The sequence below is a fragment of the Cryptomeria japonica genome, chromosome 5 (assembly GCF_030272615.1).
Source record: "Cryptomeria japonica chromosome 5, Sugi_1.0, whole genome shotgun sequence".
NCBI lineage: Eukaryota > Viridiplantae > Streptophyta > Pinopsida > Cupressales > Cupressaceae > Cryptomeria > Cryptomeria japonica.
The window spans coordinates 369,863,853-369,879,393 of record NC_081409.1 but is presented as its reverse complement, the minus strand read 5'-3'; positions in this window follow the sequence as shown (position 1 = coordinate 369,879,393).

The following is a 15,541-nucleotide window of genomic DNA, read 5'->3' as shown; positions in this document are numbered from 1 at the left end:
TAAAAGCCTTAAAAACATGAAAACATTCAAATGGGCCTTAGACCCTTATTACATCCATGATATGACATGACCATATGGATCAATTATGAGGTGCCCGTACACCAAGTTTTCTAGGGGTATTAGCTAAGTCTATGAAGTGGTTGAGATCAAAATTTATCAGACAGAGATCCAACTATCATTAGTAATTTAGTAAAAGTGGAAGCCATTTTGAAGTGATGCAATTCTTTCATTGTGATTTATTCAAGGAGTTTAACCCATGAATTGTTGGAAATATATTTTTGTTGTTTATATTCATTTTGTTGATTACATAGAAAAATATCCATTTAACGTTTTAAAGGGGCAGACACCAAATACACCAAATAGGTATCTAAGTCTAAGATCAAACATTAGCTAAGTCTATGAAATAGCTAAGATCAAAATTCACCTAATCTTTGGGCTTACAAATTTTCCTTTTGGCACACTTACTAGGCTTTACTAATTTCACTCTTTCTAAAGATACCCTTGGATCAGAGCATAAAATGTTGTTATAGTTTCAAATTAACAACTAATATCACCTTATTGTATATCTCAGTGACTGTGCATTTATGGTCCTTGATGTTCATTTAAAAGCCAGCTGGATATTATCATGAAAACATTGCATACTTATTTCACCCTTGTTATGTCTGTAGATTATGTCTCTATCAAATAAGATGAAAAGACCTTTGGTATTGAATGATGTTTACAGAGTTCATTATCTTATACTATGAAGGTTCTCTGTGATTTATCTTTCCTTTGATTTCTTTTCGAGCTATGAACTAGAAAAATGAAGTAAACATGTCTTCATCCTTTTGAAAAAATGAAACAATAGCGTGGGTCTTTCTTTGACATTGTTCACCAAATATGAATACTCATTGTTCCTTTATTATATTTATGTATGCTACAACAACATCAAATCTCTACTCTTTTATTTATCCTTGATTGTAATTATTCAATCTAAACCCTATAGGGGTTTCATGAGGACAATCCTACAATGCATAGCTTTTCCATTGTGTTGTAGCAGTCAAATAGAATATGACAGTATTCCTTCATGTTTTTTTGCTCTGATCTCTCCTATACTCTTGAGGTTGCTTCTTGATTCTTTTGTTCATGGATACCTGAACTTTGATGATGAAAACTATTAGAGGCCACTCTTTATAATACCATTGTTGCATATTTTTATTTGAGGAAACCTTTGACTATGCCTTCCACTGTTATATTATTACTTTCTGATCTTGTACATGGTCCCTTTTTTCATATGACCTCTGTGTTAATAGCTTACTTGCACTATAAGATATACTATTTATGACTGCAATCTTAATGCATGTATATGACTGTATGTGAAATGTGCCCTTATTGATGATGTGTTTTGGTAGAAAGACTGTATATCAAATTTCTAGCTTTGGTAATTCTTTTATGACTGTGTTATGCTCAGGAAGGAAATAAGAATTCTTGCTATTCTTGAGAGGATTGTCTTGTCCATTAACTGCTCTTATGTTGGTTGTAGATGTACTCCTTTGGACTGTCACAACTATGTCTTCTATCTTTGCCTGAGTACATTACCAATTATGCTCTGAGGACTGAAATCATTGTACATGTCTTTGTGAGTCCTCTCTGATCAGACTGGTCCTACAACAAACATGTGAGCTTTCCTTGTTTATTGTCTAGAAATTTCGTTGCTAACATGGAAATTTTGTTGCTGACATGGTTTTTTATTTAGTCTATGAAGTATTTGGGATCAAATAGTTGCCTAAGTCTGAGATCAAAGATAGCTAAGTCTATGAAGTAGCTGGGATCAAAATTTATTAGACAGACATCCAACCATCGTTAGGAATTTAGTAAAAGTGGAAGCCATTTTGAAGTGATCCAAGACTTTTATTGTCATTGAGGTAAGGAGTTTAACCCATGAATTGTAGAAAATAGATTTTTGTTGTTTATATTCATATTGTTGATTACATAGGCAAATATTCATTTAACTTTTTAAAAGGGTAGTCACCAAAAATAGCAAATAGTTTCCTAAGTCTGAGATCAAAGATAGATAAGTCTATGAATTAGCTGGGATCAAAATTTATTAGACAGAGATCCAACCATCATTAGGAATTTAGTAAAAGTGGAAGCCTGTTTGAAGTGATCCAAGGCTTTCATTGTCATTGAAACAAGGAGTTTAACCCATGAATTGTAGAAAATAGATTTTTGTTGTCATTTAGAAAATAGAAAATAGTTGCCTAAGTCTATGATCAAAGATAGCTAAGCCTATGAAGTAGCTGAGATCCAACCATCATTAGGAATTTAGTAAAAGTGGAAGCCATTTTGGAGTTATCCAAGACTTTAATTATCATTGAGGTAAGGAGTTGTATAGGGTTAGTTCAATTATTGAGAAAGCTTATCAAATCATATTCCATAGTTTCAATGCTTTATATTCCTTGATGGCAATTGGTGTGTCCATGTTATATGGGGGTAGAATGGATGTTTTTTTTTTTTTATAAATATTACTTGTTCGTCGTAATTCTAACGAAAATGCCTGACATAGGCCCCGACGAGAGTGTTGTACTTGCGACAAAAATTTTGTTGCAGGTACAACATTCTCATCAGAGCTTACTTACATTTATCGTCGGAATTCTAACGTTATCCCCATCATTTTTCAATAGGAATATTGTACTTGCGATGACAAATTTTATCGCAGGTACAACATTCCCATTGGAGCATAGTGCCATTTATCGTCGGACTTCTGAAAAAACCCCCAACATGTACCGACGACAATAGTGTGCATGGTTCATTGAAGGTTTGATGACTTTGTCAAAATTCTGACGAATTAGACTGCCACAGTATGTATCAATTTTCAACGAACATAGCGTCGGAATTTCGACGAAAAGTTGTTCGTCGAATATGATGATGAAATTTGATCAACGAAAATATTTTTCGTCGTTTCGTCAGATCTACGACATTAATATGTCGGAATTCCAATGATAGTTCATCGAAAAATGACCCCAAATGTGTTAGTGACTCTATTCCAATCAAGTGTTGTGTCATCTTCCAATTACACCACTCATATAGTTGATAAGACATTATAGATGCAATAGAATGGTGTTATTTTGTACCTTATCTATTCTCATATTGATATTTCCTTTATGATTGGACTTGTCTCCTTCTTCTCTTAGGATCCACATGAGAATCATCAAAAGTCTACCATATGTATTCTAAGATATATTTAAGGCACCACACATTTTTTTATTCACTGACATATCAATAGACTTTTAAATTGTAGGCTTCACTAACTTTTATTGGGGTGGCGATGTTCTTCAAATTTTTTGTATATTCATTTCTCTCATTAGAAGAATCATTATAAAGAAAATAAAACTCACCTATAAAAGTTGAAATATTTTTTATAGTTTTGTAAATATCCTCATTACTTGGAGAATCATCTCAAACAAGAGGGCAATCATCAAATATGGATTGAAAACATTTTTTCTCCGCCACATATAAGATATTCATTAAAGAGAAGACATAAATAAGTTATCCTTGTCTAACTAAAATAAGTCATCATACCACTCAATTCAAATATCATCCAAATATATATGTTCATCTATTTTCATTCTATACTTTGATATCAAAACTAGATGCATATTAAATATTTTAGATATAATTGAATGCATTTGATACTCTTTTAATCTATTCTCACATGATCTTGTTTCAATGCAATGTCATTTTATATAACATTATTTTAATGTGGAATTTTAAGCTAAAATAGATGTATCATTACAATCTCTTTTCCTCGCATTTATTGATGAAATGTTGATCAAAACTATTTATTTTAAATCTTATTTAATACTCATTCCGACCAAAAATATATAAATTCAATAAAAAATTAGAGCAAAAAGTTAAAAAATTTAAATGACAAGTTACTAGAAAAAAAAATCAAATGACTTCAAAACAACTCGCTACAACTATTTACCACTCCATAGAAATATAAATTGAAGTATACAAATCTTTAGATGCAAACATTTTATCTACTTTCTAAAATATTGTACTTTAATTTGACTCTCAAATAGAAAATTATTATATTTGTAATTAATTTTCTTTTTCTTGTCTTGAAAATCAAGGCTTCGCTCTGATAAAACCTATAGTCTACTTAAAAATCTAGCAAAAACATTCACATAGAGAAACAATGAGGTCAATTGCATACCCAAAATACGGATTGTAAAAGGAAACTAGACTGGTCCTAAATATTCTTTTTGAAATTTCATGCCCACTTTATTTCCCATCAATTATAATTGATCTGAGACATATTAATGGCTTTATCTTGCTCAAATTTGCCTCTAGTGGTTGTGGTTCTCCCTCTCTAGCCTTCAACCAAATATCCATTTCAAAAATTCTATAAAATTGGTTGTCTTAAGTGTTTCATATTTTGGTCCTAGCAAAACTTCAGGCCCCATAGGTACCTTTCGACTAAGTCTCATCACCTTCCATCTTCTTGAAATCCATGTTCCCCCAACCTTTCATCTTCTTTTCACCTAAGTTCTTGTCACCTTTTGTCTTCAAAAAACTTCAAGTCACATAGGGACTTTTCGACCAAGTCCCATCACCTTCCATCCTTTTGGCATCAACATTCTTATAGCCTCTCATCTTCCTTTGACCCAAATTCCCATCGCCTTTGGTCCTTGTGGAACTTTAGGTCTTGCAGGGACTTTTGGGCCAATTCTTGTCACCTTCCATCCTCTCAACATTCATATTCTCATAGCATCTCGTCTTCCTTTCACCCAAGTTCCCATCACCTTTGGTATTGGTAAAGCTTTGAGTTCCACGGGGATTTATAGGCTTCTTCGACAAATTTTCACATTTTGACCCAAAAATCATCATTAATGTTGCAACAAATTCCACGACTACTAGATCATTCATGGAGCTATATGAAAGCTCTTAAATTGTTTTTTACATGGATTGAAGGGAAGATATGAGGCCCATGCTCATTTATTATATTGCACAGTCCTTTTTTGTTAGAGGGTCATCCCCTTTACTAATTTTGCAACTAATTTCATGGGGTTTTATGCACTTCTTCTATTGGTTCATCAATGTTGGGGTATGTCTATGGTGTTAGGAATGTTATCTCTTACCTTATCTTGGAATTTGAAGTACACATGTCTAAATATGATTGGTTTTCTAGTAAATTAGGGTTTCTTTCTCATTTCATGTCCTATCTTCCCCTAACACCCAACAAATGAGTAAAAGGATCTTTGGTGTTCATTGTAATGGCGCTTCCCTTAGTTATCTATAGAGACTAATGCATATTTCAACTTTGTTTCTATAACTTGACTTATGTATTTGTATTAATAAATAAATATCATTTTACCTCTTCTTTTCTTTGCATATGTTGTGTAAATTTCTCTTGCCTTTATGTCTAAATGCATTTTTCCTATGGATATTTTGTATTAATGAAAATTTATCATTTTACCTCTTCTCTTCTTTGGATTTGGATAAGTTATGTAAATCTCTCTTGCCTTCATGCTTAAATGCATTTTTCATATTTTCTATGTCTATATGTTTTGTTAACTATGTCTATAAATGTTGATTGTGAATATTTCCTTTCTTTCTAGCATCCTATCAAACCTTTATATACCTCTAAACAATAGTGAAATAGAGAACTATGCATGGTCTTCTATTTGTTTTCGTTGATTTATTATGCTATTTTGGGTAATAAGAAACATGTTATAAGCTTGGTGTATCACCACCCCTTTAATTTTATGCACTCTCTCCCTTTTCCATTGCAAGTTCACAAAGTAGGACTAGATTAGGCTTGTTTAGTATTGGGTTGGATCAATTATTTTGCATCTATAATAGGAAGGATGGCAACCTTCTCCAAAGATTCAAACTCATCTGCAAAGGTCTCACACCTTGATATTGTTTCCATTGTGTTATTGGAATGCTAGAGCCTATCCAACAAGGTGCAATTTTATGTGACAACAATTTTTGGCACTCCCACTAGGTTTGAGTTTTGTGAGATTTACATCACTCACTAAATATTTGGTGTGTTCTTCATTGTATTCAACCTGGAAGAAGCATGTTTCAAGAACCTGGTGACTTTGCAATTAAAATTTGGGTGACTCTGTTGGTATGTACCTAATTCTCTAATTTGAGAAAACCTTTTGGTCTTTTTAAAAGCATCATTAAAAATATTCTATTTTCTTTCATGCTTTAGTGTGGCGAGATATTATGGACAACACATGCTTCCTTCTCCATCCCATGAAAATGCAAGTTTTATACCCCCTACCAGAAATATCAAGATGGAAATGTTGATGGTTTTACTTCACATAACCCTACTACAATCGAGGTTATCAACACACTCTTAGTGATTGCCTCCCAACCACCCCTACTAAGCTTTCTTAGCAACTTGCATACGCTTACCAGCAACCCCAAGGGCCTTTTTCTATCAACAATCAATATGCTCATTTCCCCATGCAGGATCAAAACATAAACAACTTGGAAAGTATTAGCATCTAAGATATAATGTTAAATTTCCAAGAATGGTTGAATATTATTGAGAGGGAGCAAGAGCATCACCTCCAACAAGAAAAAATTTCTTATCAAGCTCATCTTCAAAAATAACAAATGGAGGTACAAAGGCAACTTAAAGATTTCCTTACAAGGTAGGTTACTACTAGGAAGGAAAAAATTAGGCAGCTGGTAGCTAGAGAGATGAAACTCATGCAAGAGGCTAACTCAACCCCCTTCAGGCCCCTAAGTTCAAAATTCCAAGTTTCAAAGGTTCTCAATCTCTTATTCCACAATAATACACCCCTCAAAATCCCATTCCCACTCAAGAGACTTAAACATCCTAGTTTCCTTTGCAAAAAAGTCACCTACTTTGCTCTCTTATCCTAACACTATTTCACTTTTCATAGGTGGACCTTTTATCTAGAAGGTTGACTAATCTAATAAGAAAATGAAGGAGGTGCATATTGTTGTTTGTGAGCTCTTGTATTCTTGAAAGAATGAACAATTATCCCTATTACAAGAAGATATCGAAGATGATCAGCTAAAGAAACAAACCATCAAGCAAGTAGTAAATGATGGTGAAAGAGAGGAAATGGTCATTTCATTTATTGCACTCCATTGTTTCATTTATTATAAGGAAGAGGATGTTTCTATGTCTACATCAGTAAAAGTTTTGGATCAGCAGACTAATTTTGAGGAGCTTGGTGGGAAACATAAGAATGAGGAAAGGTCTAAGGTTGAAGGAGATCATGAGGTTTGTATTGTCCTCAAAGATGAGGAAATTGGCATGCATGAGGTTGTTGACCAAACTGTGCATGATATCATAGTTGATCATTATAGGAGAAGCTTGATGTTTCTTCGAACCATCATGAAGACTATTGTAAAGTGAGGAATATTCCTATCATGGAAATAAGAAAGGAAGATATTGATGAAGACCTAGTCTTGGATGAGTAAGAATATTTTTTCTTAGACCTTGAAATCAAGATTTCATCTCCTAACCTAGATTTTCATGAGAAGCAACAACAAAAGGAGGTTCACATACTATTATTAGATGAGCAATTAGAACCAACTCTTATTGACCAACAAAACATAAAAGAGATAGAGCATAATTATAAGTCCATCATTGTTGGTTTAGACTTGGTGCTTTTAAGAGCATACCCTATTGAGTATCTATCTCAGTTGGAGGTTCATGAACTACACCAAGTTATGCTTGCTCCTAAGAATGAAGATGAGCATCATGGAGAAAAATATATACTTTCCCATTTACTCCAAGAGGACAACACTCACAAGTGGGTGAGCTATTTTGTTCTCAATCTTTGGGAGGCACTCCAACAACCTATTTGATGCCTATCAATTTTCCTTTTCCAATTGCTTGTCCATGAACATGAAAGGAATCTCAAGCTAGTTAGAAAAAGTGGCTACTTGGATAAGTCATTCAATGGATTTGATTAAAATTATTTTCCTACTTGCTAGTTTAGGATAGGTTAGCTTATCTTGATTTTTCATTTTTTCATGAAGTGTTGTTGCACACCATGCATTCTTCTTAAGGCAATGTATGCATGCTCAATTTTTTCGTTCTTCCAAGTGCAAGCTTGCATATGTTGTTGTGTTTGTCTTTTATTTGAGGCTATTCAATTGTTGTAGTTACTCTCATGACTCTATGTAGTTATCTTGATTTTTATTTTTTCATGAAGTGTTGTTGCACACCATGCATTCTCCTTAAGGCAATGTATGCTCAAGTTTTTCGTTCTCCCAAGTGCAAGCTTGCAGATGTTGTTGTGTTTATATTTTATTTAAGGATATTTAATTGTTGTAGTTACCTTCATGACTCTATGCCCCATAGATTGATAATGCCCCTATATCCCATGTTTAGCAAGTAAGCTTTTCGTAAAGGTCACCAAAATGTTGGTATTTCATGACCCCTTCATTGCCCATCAATTATAAATGATTTGAGACATCTTAATGGATTTCTCTTGCTCAAATTTTCCTATGATGGTTACTGTTCTCCCTCTTTATCCTTCAATCAAATACTCATTCAAAAAGTCCTAAAAATGTGACTAGTTTTTTCATATTTTGGTCTTGGCAAAACTTTAGGTACTACGAGGACTTTTAGACCAAGTCTCATCACCTTCTATCCTCCCAACATCCATATTCCCACAACCTTATGTCTTTCTTTAACCTAAGTTAACATCACCTTTGGCCTTGGAAAAAATTCGACTCTCACAATGCAACTTTTGGACCAAGTCTCATCACCTTCTATCCTCCCAACGTCTACTTTCCCATATCCTTTTGTTTTCCTTTCACTCAAGTTCCCATCACCTTTGGTCCTAGTGTAACTTCAAGTCTTGTGGGGACTTTTGGACCAAGTCTTGTCACCTTTCATCCTCCCAATGTCCTTGTTCTTGTGGCCTTTTATCTTCCTTTCACATAATTTCCTATTACCTTTCTTCTTGGTGAAACTTTGTATCTCACAAGGATTTCTTGACTTTTGCGATGGATTTTTATTTTTTGACCTATAAATCGCCATTAATGATACAACTTCCAAAACTACTAGATATTAATTCATGAATCTATACGAAGGGTCTTAAATATTTTTTAACTTGGATTCATGGGAATATACAGGGCCCATGCTCATTTATTGTATTGTAGAATCTTTTGTGTCAGAGGTTCATTCCTTTTTCTAATTTTTCAGTTGATTTCATGGGGGTTTCTACACTTATTATCTAGATTCATCAATGTTGGAGCATAGATATGGTGTTAGGAATGTTCTCTCATTCCTTTATCTTAGGATTTGAATTGCATATGCCTACATATGAATGGTTTTACAGAAGATCTGGGTTTCTTTCCCATTCTCATGCCCTATCTTCCCCTAGCACCCAACAAATGAATAAAAAGCACTTTGGTGCTTATTGTAATGGTGCTACCCTTAGTTCTCTATAGAGACTAATGCATATTTGCACCTTTGTTACTATAACTTGTCTTATGCATTTGTATCAATGAAAAGTTATCATTCTACCTCTTCTCTTCTTTGGATATGTTGTGAAAATATCTCGTCCCTTCGTGTCTAAATGATTTTTTCTTATTTTCTATCTATATGTTTTGTTAACTACGTTTGCAAGTGTTGATTATGAATATTTCATTTCCTTCCAACATTCTATCAAACCTTAACCTTCATATGTACCTCCAAAAAATTGTAAAATGGAGAACTATGTAAGTTCTTCTAGTTGTTTTTATTGATGTATTGTGCTATTTTTGGGTAGTAATAATCATATTCTTGTGTATGCTAAATTTGTACCTATTTGTAAACCCTATTTAAGCCAACCACTAACCAAGATCTACAAACTAATTCAACAAACAATCAATAGAGATCTTCCATACATGTAGCTTCACATACATAGTAGGCTTGTCTCCATTGTTCTCCTACCCTCCAAGATCTTGTATAGATGATGGTTTCTCTCAACAATGTAGCACATGCACAAGAGTTCATGAAAGAATGGAGTGTGGTTGTTTGATGAGGTAAGTTATGATGCAAAGATGGTGTGATGTGTATGATCCTAGAATTATTTTGACAAAATGTGGGTACTCTCAATGATTGCTCAGTGTACAAATGAGAGGGAAGAAACCCTTTTTATAGAAATCTCCAAGAGAATCAAGGGCTTAGATTAAGAGGTTAAAGGATGAATATGGTCATGATTAAATAGTTTAAAGAGAATCAATAGGATTGAGTAGTGGAAATTGTGTAGGTGGGAGTGAATAGGATTAAGAGATTGATTTGAAATGGAGGGATACGATTGAGTGGTAGGTAAGATTCGATAGGCATGTTGACATATGGAGATAAGGAAAGAGAAAAGGTGGTTAAGAGGAATTTGACACTTGTCACATGCCTACGGATTTAGATTATGATCCATGTGAACAAGTTGGAGGGCTAAAATTTTAAGAGGAAGAGGATAAGGAATTAAATAAATAAATAAAAGTATTTATTTAATTAGTAGAGAAAAGGGGGCTAGATTAATGATCCTTCTAAGTTTAATGTGTAGACACCTAAATTTGTCCATACCCAACTACACTTGACCTTATCCCATTCTAACCAATTAAATTAATCTTTTGTCTTAACCCACTACCTTTAATTAAATAAATTTACATTTATTTAATTTAGCCTTCACCCTTAAGTTTATCCTTCACCTTAATTAAATAAATTTACATTTATTTCTGATAACTCAATGATGAACAGTGATTACCAAACCGGTACTGAGAGGGGGGGTGAATCAGTACAGACACAAAAAATTTTCCTGAGCCGGTTTGACTACAAACAGTGCACTTGACAGACAAACACTAATACCAATCTAAACTAGATTACTATTGGTTAAACATAATGAGACTGTGAAAGACATAAACTGGCAACACTTAGCTTTCCATACAATCTACTCCCTCATTTCCACTTCATCCTTATGCATAACAGATAATCTATCATCAGAGATATAATAATTTACTAGAACAACATGATTCACCACTAAACAAGAAATAACAAAACATCACATGAAAAAGGCATCACACATGACACACATATTTTTCACGTGGAAACCCAACTGGGAAAAACCGCGATGGGGATGAATACCCACAAGCTGTTTTTGAACTCTTTAGAAGTCCGCTCTGTTAGGAGCATAGTCTGGTTAAAGACTGTTACAACAGGTTCTGTTAGGAACCGATCCTGTTAGGGATCACCCGGTTAAGGGATGGCTAGAATACCCGATTAAGGGTTAAACCATGTTAAAGGTTACCTTGTTAGAGGATTTTATGAATTCAATGGCTTTGAGTCACCCTGTTAAAGGATTTATAGCAAGCTGGTTAAAGCTACCCTGTTAAGGGATTTTCCAACTGTTGAAGTGATTAGAGATCAACAGGTATTACAATGATTTGGTAATAGCACTCAGTGCCAATGCAGATCCGTTTTAGTTCCTTCCTTCTGCACACACACCTTGCAGGTATCAATTCTCTTATTTGGTCTGGCAAGAATCACGTATCTCTGCACTTAGATACACACACAACATTTGCCAACAACTTCAACATGAAACACAACATCAACCTTATAGGAAACAGATAGGTCAGTAGCATAAACCCTAAACCCTAAACATTTAGGTTGAGCAATTCAGTCGGTTCAATCCTGACCATTGAACACTTTGCATTTGAATACAACGGTCTTGAACAGATCTCAAGGCATTCTTCATCATTCGTTCTTCACCGCTTCTTGGAGGCGATAACCCATCACGCATTCTTCATCGTTTGCAGGGACTTCGCACATTCCTGAGGTAGATAGGATCAATCTCCTTCATGCAAGATCCTTCACGCGCACGAGGCTGACGTGGCAACATGATCTGATCTCCATTACAATGCTAACTCATCACACAATGCCATCGGTTGAATCACACAGGCTCGAAACACTTCAACCGAAAACCCTGAGGCTGGGACTACCAACCGGTAGTCATACCATATTAAACCTTGATAGAAAACATTCCATATACCGGTTCACTTGGACAAACGTACCGCTTCACCTTTTGCACATATACCGGTTCACAACATTATATTGGTTCACTTTGCCAGTTGCTTAACTTCAATAAACTGGTTCACTCTTCAACAAATTACCGATTCACTCTTCAGCATATTACCGGTTCTCTCTTCAGCATATTGACATCAATGACAACACAATATCATCATGTCAACATACTCGACACATATGCCAACAATTTCATTGTGTCTAACCTTGTCCTACAAATCCTCCTACTAAATCAATTAATACCTACTTAGTTAATTGATTTAAGCTAATTAACCCTCTTACGATTTTTCCTATTATTAAATTCCTCCAGTCATTCTCTCTCCTCATGTCACATCCTTCTAACTTGCGCATGTGCTCTCACAATCTCTCATTACCTCACCTAATCCCCTCACTAATCATCTGCACATTCCTAATCTCCAAGATTAGGAATAGTCAACAACAAGCCATAAATGGCTCTCCCATCTCACCTCCCAACCTTAAATGCCACCCATTTTTGTCTATCCAAGGAATTTTGAATTCCTTGAATCTCACCATGCTCCCTCTTCCCAAGGGATTTTTAATTCTTTTTATCATTTGTTCTTCCAAGAGTCTCTATTTCTAAGAAATTTTTAATTCCCTTTATCTTTCCCAAGGAATTTTTAATTGCTTGTTCCTCTTCCCATTGTCCTTTGTCCCTCTTCCCCATGTCCTTGAGGAGTGTGAAGTCAAGGAATGTCTGTATGGCTAAATCTCTTGGATCTCCCACTTGTCCTCTCCTCTCACATTCAATCTTGGTCCTTCATCATCTATTGATCTCCATCGTCCATTCCAAATTTGAAAATCTATAAATTGAGGCCTCTTCTCTCATTTTAACCATCCATTCATGTGCTATCATTATGTTGTCAAGTTTATCACTCAAACATCTTCACACCACCGTCATGTCGTTGGATCAAGGAGCAACCACATCCAACCAATCATCAGCATATCAACATACTTATCATTTTGAGGTTTGCATGTTTTTGTTTGAATAAGCCAAGTTTATATGCATATTTTGTTTATAACTTTTGCATGCATTCATAATGATCCTTCTAGTACCTTCTTGCATGATCCATCTACTCCTTACTAGTGATTTGACTAACACCACCACATGTATATAACTAAAAGTATATCACAAAGAATGGCATTTATAGCAAAATAGTTCATTTACATTACATAACAAAATATATTGTATGTAGGAACACAATCTAATTATCATATTTTGTTCTTATTTGTCTACATGATATTCTCTTGATATTTTATGTATCTACAATATATATCCACACTACTTACCCTTGATAAACAAATTTCATTTCAAGAACATAATTATTTGTTTGTTAAAGACGTATAATTTCTATTATTGCACATGGAACCTATTAAATTAAATGGAGCTTGGGTTTAAATTATGTTTATTAACCTAAATATTTCAAAATTAAAGTACAATAAAAAAAAATGAAAGAAACTAGAAAATAACACCATAAAATGTGTAAAAGAAAAAGGGACTGACATTGAAAATGACATTTAATGAGTTTGACTTATGGTGGAGTTTCATGTAAACATGCATCTTTTGTGTTGAAGTGATTGGAGTTCTAGTCAAAGGTGGCACGTAGGAATATGACAAGTGCATAGTTTATTTGACAAATCAACTAGTTACAGCAATTTCCTTAACAACATCTAACTATTTGAGGTGGGGAAAGGGGGGCAGAGGATGAAAGAGAAAAGTGGAGGGATAGAGGAGAGGCATTTGTGCACGTGTGTGGGGTGTGGGTGCATATATGTGAGATGGTTATGTTTATGCATGTGTGTAGTCAACATGAATCACGACTTTGACACTTCTACAATAGAAACAACTAAGTATTTCAAAACATCTACTTCCACTACGATTGGTTAGATTAGAAATGATCAACTTCACACACATGGTGCATTCAAACACAATAGGGGCCATAGGAAACAATTAAATCTAGTGGTGATGGTGTACCGCTTTGATATCTTCAGTGATGTATGATGTTGGTGGACATCACAAATAAGAGAACTCTAATAATTATATTTGTCGAGATAAAGAATAAGGAATTGAAAGATTTGTATATATATTTGTTGCATATATAGAAATAAGTATGTGTTTTTCAATAGATATTCATTTCTACTAAAATGATTGACAAAAGATATGATGTGTATTTAAATTTTATTGAACATAATGACAAGTGATATTCAAATTTCTAATTAATATTAAAGTAAATACTATTCAGTTAAGAATTGTTAACATTTGAGTTAATAGTATTCATTTGAGAATTTGATTTGCATCCTGTATAAATAATGTATGGTTGAATTGTAAAAACAATGACATCAGATGTACAAATCAGAGCTCTATTATTGCAAGTATGTGCAAGAAAAAAATTTCTCAACTAAAAAGAATACTATTTTAAGTTTTCAATTCAAAGACTAAATTTAGGATAAAGAATTGGATTGAATAGTTATCGAATTCACATAAAAAACGATGGAACCAATTACTAAAATAATGTCAAAGTGCACTAGGTTTAATGACAAAGTCCATAGATGCTGCAGAGTTTAAATATTCTTCAATACAAATTTAAAATAGAAAAAAATACTAAAATAATGAGGCTTATAGGCATGATGTGTGCGTTGCATAGACCAAGTCATTCAATTCCACTTTCTCCACAAACGGAAGTATAGCTTTAAAAAATAATTTCAATTATTAGATGAAATAGCTCACCATACCCCTATGAACTAGCACAAAAAAATTGTGACAAGATTTTGAGCTATCCAACCATATTGTTTTGAAGTTGAAGCTTGTCACATGCTGTCAAGGTTGAATCGTACATTTGTCAATAAACACATGCAGTTAACACTGTAAAGTGAGGCCTTGACAGTGGGTTCATCACCACTGTGAATAATGCCGGAGCTAAATACAAGAGGTGGATGGCTTCAAGTATGATGAAGTGATGGGATATTGATGATACTAACTAAGACAAAATAGGGCCAAATCTCAATCAAGCAGCTGAATCCATGTCGAACATATGCAAGCCATACACTAAACACTATTAAACACCTACAACTGTTCTTAGTTTAGATATGTGATCATACATGTTTTTAAAAGTAGGTATCATTTTACAAAGTACTCATATTTTCAAGATTACACACAAATCCACTCGAGTCCTGATATGTAAATGTTCCTAATCTTAGTGCGGATATTGTTTGACATTGTTAAAAAACGGCAAGCTAATCAAGCAAGACTTTTTATGGTGCTCCAAGAAACCTATTCAAACTCGATGCCTGTTTATTTTCAACTTCTATTGTTAAGGTGAAACTGGACTAACCTAATCTGTTAAACCTTTCTGCTTTCATGTGATATTCGTTTACCTTTATATTTTAAGAATTGGGCATTTTCTTGTTCTTGTTTTCCCTTCTAATGTGATTGTAAAGAATTGTTTGCGAATTTCATTTACTTTTATATTA